This window comes from Gouania willdenowi, chromosome 7 (genome assembly GCF_900634775.1).
Source record: "Gouania willdenowi chromosome 7, fGouWil2.1, whole genome shotgun sequence".
Lineage (NCBI taxonomy): Eukaryota > Metazoa > Chordata > Actinopteri > Blenniiformes > Gobiesocidae > Gouania > Gouania willdenowi.
In genome coordinates, this window is record NC_041050.1 from 17094666 (window position 1) to 17101665 (window position 7000).

The following is a 7000-nucleotide window of genomic DNA, read 5'->3' on the forward strand; positions in this document are numbered from 1 at the left end:
CTGTCCACTGTGAATACCTCATGGTAGGTCGTCTTTTTTATACATCATCCTTCCAATCATTTAATTACCTACGTTCTCTTTTTCACATGTACATAGATAGTCTTGACGACCTGCCCCTAATGTGTGCAACTGTGTTCTTTCTACAGATGCAGAGCATGGTGGAGATGCTGGGAATGCCATCAAAACAGCAACTCCACTTTGGCCTTTAGAGCAAGAAGTTCTTTTGTCATGAGGTGGATGAATTGGGCACAAGATGGAGGCTGCTGGTAAAACATAGTTTTTATTGTTGTTGAACCTTGATTGTTGCCCTAAACGTATCTTAAACCCCTTTTATTGTCATTGTGTTTCCTCAGACACCAGAAGAGTACAAGTCTAGGAACAGATTAAAAGCTGAGGAGTGGCCCGAATATCATCCACATTTGTCATCATTAGATGACCTGCTCTATGTAAGTGTTCTCTATGATATTTGAGTTCAAAAACTTAGAGATCTCTTCTTTAAAATGCAACCTACTTTAGACATGCGTTTATAAGCTGAATTTACTCACTGTTTCTTTTTTGTTAACATGAGCAAGAGAGGTATGAACTTGTGTATTGACCTAATGCTCTGTATTTTTATTAATCCAGATGACTGAACTATGGGACAGTGAGACAATGGAAGACAGGAAGGCCTTCATCGAGTTCCTGAAAGAAGTCTTGAATCTGGATGGGGAAGAGAGAATCTCTCCCACTGATGCTCTTCAGCATCCCTACATTACGGGGTCATACCTGAGCCAGGAGCCAGACAGCAGAGAACAGTGAGTAACTGCACTGTTTAAGCATTCGCGCACATGGAAATCAACATGTTGTTCTTTTGAATTTTGTACTAATCTTTTTCAATTTTTCCTCTAGTCAAACTGAGGCACAGGTCATTGAGTCACAATCACCCAAAGACTTGGATACCGAGTACCCCGTTTTTCATGAAAACTACAAAGTTGGACTCATTGAGGCACAGTCACCCGAAGTCTGGGATACCGAGTACCCTGTTTTTCATGAAAACTACAAAGTTGGACACATTGAGGCACATTCACCCGAAGTCTGGGATACCGAGTACCCTGTTTTTCATGAAAACTACAAAGTTGGACTCATTGAGGCATATTCACCCGAAGACTGGGATGCCGAGTACCCCATATTTAATGAAAATGGCAAATGTGGACTCATGAAGGCACATTTGCCTGAGGATTGGGATGCTGTGTACCCTGTTTTAAATAAAATTGTGGCATATTAACCCAAAGATTGCAGTACCGAGCACCGTCTCTCATGCAATTGGCATAATTTAGCAACATTTTTACAATAAACATTTATGACTTACATGCTTTGTTAATGTTTTCATAGTTTTGACCCATTGAGGCACATTCACCGGAAGACTGGGATGCCGAGTACCCCATATTTAATGAAAATGGCAAATGTGGACTCATGGAGGCACATTTGCTTGAGGATTGGGATGCTGTGTACCCTGTTTTAAATAAAATTGTGGCATATTAACCCAAAGATTGCAGTACCGAGAACCCTCGCTCATGCAACATTTATGACTTACCTGCTTTGTTAATGTTTTCATAGTTTTGACCCCTTTCTCAAACATTTTTTTCTCAGCTTTTTGGGGAAGTACCTGACATTGTAGTGCGCTAAAGGTTCTGCGGAGCTGCTAAAAGTCCCGGATAGAAATGAAAAGGGGCTTGTTTTTATACAGTATGTCACTAGGGGTTTGGGCATTGCCCAATACATGTCGGCCTGAAAAACTAATTCCAAACTCCAACATGGTAGCATGATCTCAGCTTCTTCCTATGGTTACCAGAGGTCCATGTGGCCTTTGTCCCATCTACTCACCTCATGCAAATTGCTTCAACAATAATGCCACTGATACAATAACAGATCATATATTTAGAATTGGTAAAACATTTGTGATGGAATAAAATCTGACAAAATATTATTGATTAATTAACAGTAGTGATAATTTTGACTCTGTCCATAATTATTTTCCAACTGAAAAGATCAGCACAGTACAAAAATAATTGATGGGTGATCTAAAAAAAAAAAAAACTACACACCAAAATAATAAAGAGCCTCTGCTCTCTACTTGGATGAATTATTCACAGTCAAACTCAAGCTTTAAAGAAGACCAGCACATGATGCCAAACCAAGTCCAATTTCTCACAGCAACTGAACCAAGAGTGAAAATCCTCCTTATATAGTCCAGTCCAGCTGATTGTCAACAACTCACAGCCGTGCTCAACTCTACAGGTGCAGCAGATGTACCTGATTGACATGATGAGCTGGACATGGCTGTGCACTTTGTGCCAATCTGTAACAGTAAATACTCTTATCTCTCTGAAATCCTGACACCCACCCACAACATTCTTTTTTCGTATGAGACATATTTATATATACTGTTTATGAATAAAGCTTCCTTTAAATTTCTTTTTTTTTTTTTTTTTTTTTAAATCCAATACAAATTCCACTACATTCCCAGCCTCATTATCTATCTGGGACTTTTTGTTCTCAAAATTACAAGCATTAGTGTGTTGTTTTCCTGGTGTAGTTGTAATACCATGTTTGTCCACTTAGGGGTAGCAGATGATGGGTTTTCTTCTGATATCACTATAGCGACATCACTAATCCAGGGATTCGTACCGAGAACCTCACTGACAACGATTACCAACTGGCCTCACTAACCCTTGCCTGAACACGTTGCTCTCTGTTGAGGCTGAATAACATTGGTGTCAGTTTATTTGCCAATTTTACTTTTGGTTTCTTTAAATCTGTCATGTTTCTGTCACTTTCTCTGAAACAACCAATCACAGATCTTTTGAGAACTAGGGATTAGGTTGCATTATCAATTCTTCTGAAAAGGAGCAGGTTCTCAGGGGTCAGCTGGATCACATTCTGTACTTACTGTACATAGTCAATATCAAGGTTTCCATTATCCCTAAAAATACATGATTTTAGATTATGATTTCTTTTTTTTTTTTTTCATAATGAGCTCCTGGAATTAACTTAGACATAGTGAGAACAGGTAAACTATTCCTTCGTGTATTGAAGCTGGCAATGAGAAAAGTTAGAAATTACATTTTAAAATGTTTAGACAATAGATGAAACCCAATATTTGAATTAATATACAGCCATCTGCTGGTCAATCTTTTTTTTATGACATTTATATCGATTAATAAAGACAAAACATGTTATATTACAACAATAATAAAAACTAAAAAAAAAAAAAAAATCATACGAATAATGATAACAGTATCAACAAAAATAATGCACCTCAATGATTGTCTGCCATTTCTGAGTGACTCAGAATCAAAGCGTTGTTTATATTTCAACCAATATATAATATTAATAATAATAATAATAATAATAATAATAATAATAATAATAATAATAATAATAACTTTAATTTGTAAAGCCCTTTACATTCAACAATCTCAAAGTGATTCAAAAAAACGGGCAGAAAAAAAAATTCAACAAACGCCATAATAAAACCAAAAGTGAAAAAATCAATAACACAACATAATTTCAGAATCACAAAGTTTTATTGCCAAACTCAGTTTACAGTACACAATATATTTGTTTTGGTGGGTTGGTGCAAACATTAATATATAGAGAAAACTGTATTTATATTGCGCCACATTCAACAATCATTCATCTCACAGCACTATGGCGTTGGGATGAAAAAAACCCATCATTTATAATGAAGAGGACAATGTAGCTAGCAATTTCAACAACGTTATCGTATGCTAATTGAGTTACAATGTAAATACAAAAATTGTAATTGAGCTAACATGAGATCAAGCGATTGTTTTATTCAAAAGGAAAAAAGATGAGGTCCCACCGAGATTTGAACTCGGATCGCTGGATTCAAAGTCCAGAGTGCTAACCATTACACCACGGGACCAGGTGACTAGAAGAGATCAAAGTGATTCGTTATAAAGATCTTCTAAGAGAGCGATTGTTTCTTGATTATAAACGTGCATAGATATCATATAATAAAGGCTAGAATGTTTTATAGACTTTATATAACATAGTGTACGCATTTCTTTCTTTCAGAAGCGATTTATTGGATATATTAACACAAGCGCTTTGACATCCTTGACATTTATTTTTATTTTATTTATCCAGGTTAGCCACACCATGTCTTGTTCTCATGCACATTATTTTGATATTCTCTAATGAATTATAATAATAAAAAAGAACCTAGTTTGATCTGTATACACGTCTTTTTATTTTTATTGCATTGGAGAGATGCAATAAAAAATAAATAAATAAATGTTAGTTTAAAAAACAAACTTTTTTAAACTAACATTTACTCTGAGTACATTTTAAGTGAGCTACTTTTTTACTTTTACTCGAGTAGATTTTTACTTTAAGTGAAATTTAATCAAAGTAACTTTTACTTAAGTAGATTTTTTCTGTACTCTTTCCACCCCTGATTAGTAGCGCTACTAGTGACACTTTTTGCTTTACAAGTAAAGTCTACTCACGCACTAATAAACCAAAATTAAGTGCATGTACGTACCTCAAACTTGAGCATTAGTAGAGCTTAACTATGGTTGATATGACTGATATTAAATGCACAAACGAATGCATAATCTACAGTCACTAAAATGATGCATTCAAGCCGTGGAAACTGTGCCGTTAATTCCCCAGCTGTGCTTCGTGTGCATTCATCCATAGCTTAACGCAGGGGTGATGTGAGGATATGTCAACTTGATGTCCCGCAGCTTAATGCACGCACAGCTCTGTTATTATCACATTCCCTACCACGTGATCGGACTCCTCCCACTCTGCTCTACATTTCTTTAGCCCCATTAAAGAACACACACACGCGACACGAAGCTCAGGCGTTCCAATTTGACCGGCTACGAAGGATTGGAGGGAGATCAATGCTGTGTCGGACTTTGAATGCAGCGCGGAGCCTCCGATCAATGCAGTGGACTTTGTTCTGTCTGTACTGAAACTTAAGCAGGATGTAGGTCAACCACATGGATGGTGACGATGAATATTGTATGATCGTTTGTAGAGATGTAACGATTCACTCAACTCCCGATACGATTCGATTCACGATACTGGGTTCACGATACGAGTCTCTCACGATTTTTTCATTTACAAAATGGGACTGTAGACAAAAAATTTTTTGGGGAAAAAAATGAGAAAATACTGTATTATTTTCATTTTATTTTTCATTGTCAAAATAATTCCTTGATAAACTATTCAAAACAATGCAATTTAACTAAAAATAAATCTTGAATTAAATAAATAAAGGAATAATACAAATGAAAATGAAGCCTATTAATTTAAATTCTGGTTCTATAATAAACAATGCAAAACTGCATAATAGTTTTTCTTTTAAAAGTGCAACTGAAAATGTATTTTGTGCCTTAACAATTGGACTTAAAAAAAAAAAAAAAAAACGTCATTACATTTGTTTGGACCAGCAGAGGGCGCTGGTAACACAGTGGTCGGTTGGCATGCAGATTTTCTAGCAGTGAAGAAGAGAAGCTATGCTAGCAGACAGAGCTAATAGAAAAACGTGACTTTTGCAGATATTCAAGTAATATTACAGATATTCTTTCGGTGCTAAAGGGGTAATTAATCATTTATTAACATATTTAAGAGTAGAAGGCAGCCAGAAAGAAAGTATTAGCAGACTCCGCCCCGCCGCCAACACTTCCGGATAGCGCCCTCTGCTGGTTAAAAAAAGTACTGCGATTCAATTGTCAGAAAATCGATATCAACCGTGATACCTATGAATCGATTTTTAACTGCCTTACGATTAATCGTTACATCCCTAATCGTTTGTTTTCAATCTCCCTTCCACCGATGACGATGTGATTGATAACTTTGCACAACGATCCAGATCAATCAATCTTACATTATGATTTCACGAGTGGTAAATATTTAATGGAAGAAGGACACAATCAAAACAAATGGGTCATAAAAATGTCAGGAAAAAAAAAAAAAAAAAAACTTAAAATGGTGTTTTTGTTCTTCCTTTGATTAGCCTAAATATTGCAGTACATGAACACTATAGAGAAATAAAGATAATTGCCCTGTTTTTGTTCTAATTTCCCCCCTTCCCGACCAATGAAGGCAAACGTCCAATTGCCGATGTCTTACATGTTTATTCTATAAAATAATTTTGAGGTCTGAGGTGTGTTAAGAGTGAATTTGTCTAAATAATTGGCTCTGAAACGGGCTGACAATTGTAAATATCCAACTTGTTCAGTAATTACAATTAAATCTTCTCCTGTTTGTGAAGAATACAGATGACCCCTGACTTATGACCCTGTGATATATGACGTGGAACTGAATATAGCCAATCAAGAATCAAGCTGGCTGAGAAACACGTAATGCTTTGCTCTTCTGTGTTGAAAATTCTGATCTCTGAGTTCACCCGAGTTCAGTGGCAACACGTGGAAATATCTCAAACATGGCTAACCGCTATCATATTAGAACTTTTCTCCACTTTACCGAGTAGGAACTTTGACTTAAAGCTGTTATCCGGAGTTTCTGAAAAATGTCTCGATGTCCCGACCTAAACATCTTAACTTCCTCCCCCTGCCTCTCCCAATCTACCAGAAGCCACGCCTCTACTTTTCTGCATGCGCATTGCTTAATATAACGAGGTCGCACTGGGTCACATTGATATAGGTCTATGGGTCAGGTAAGAGCCAAAATCATATTAACCTGTTTGCTGTTGTGACACGCGGCCTTGTTTCCGTGCACAGTTCCGCATTCAATTTGATTGACAGTCTCAAAAACAGGAAGTCGAAACCTATTGGCTGTGCGCAATCGGTGATCGTTTCCATTTGTATAAGGGACTATAGGACGAAGGAGGGACTTATATACATTAATGTATATGAATGACCACCGGCAGTAGACCATAGTAAAAGACTAGTTAGGTATTTTTTCGCATTTCAAAAGAATCATAAATAAACATAGATTTTTCAGAAACTCCGGATATCAG

The 7000-nt window shown here is 36.5% G+C and overlaps 1 long non-coding RNA gene and 1 other non-coding gene across 2 annotated transcripts; one reads left to right on the top strand and one right to left on the bottom strand.

Moving 5' to 3' along the window:
- On the top strand, positions 1 to 1280 carry LOC114467594 (uncharacterized). The gene is made up of 5 exons (XR_003674527.1): positions 1 to 23; positions 147 to 266; positions 354 to 446; positions 625 to 794; positions 889 to 1280. It is a non-coding gene; the product is annotated as an uncharacterized LOC114467594 (long non-coding RNA).
- Positions 1281 to 3856: 2576 nt separating this feature from the next.
- trnaq-uug (transfer RNA glutamine (anticodon UUG)) lies at positions 3857 to 3928 on the bottom strand. Its single transcript has one exon. It is a non-coding gene; the product is annotated as a tRNA-Gln (tRNA).
- Between the last annotated feature and the right edge of the window lie 3072 nt (positions 3929 to 7000).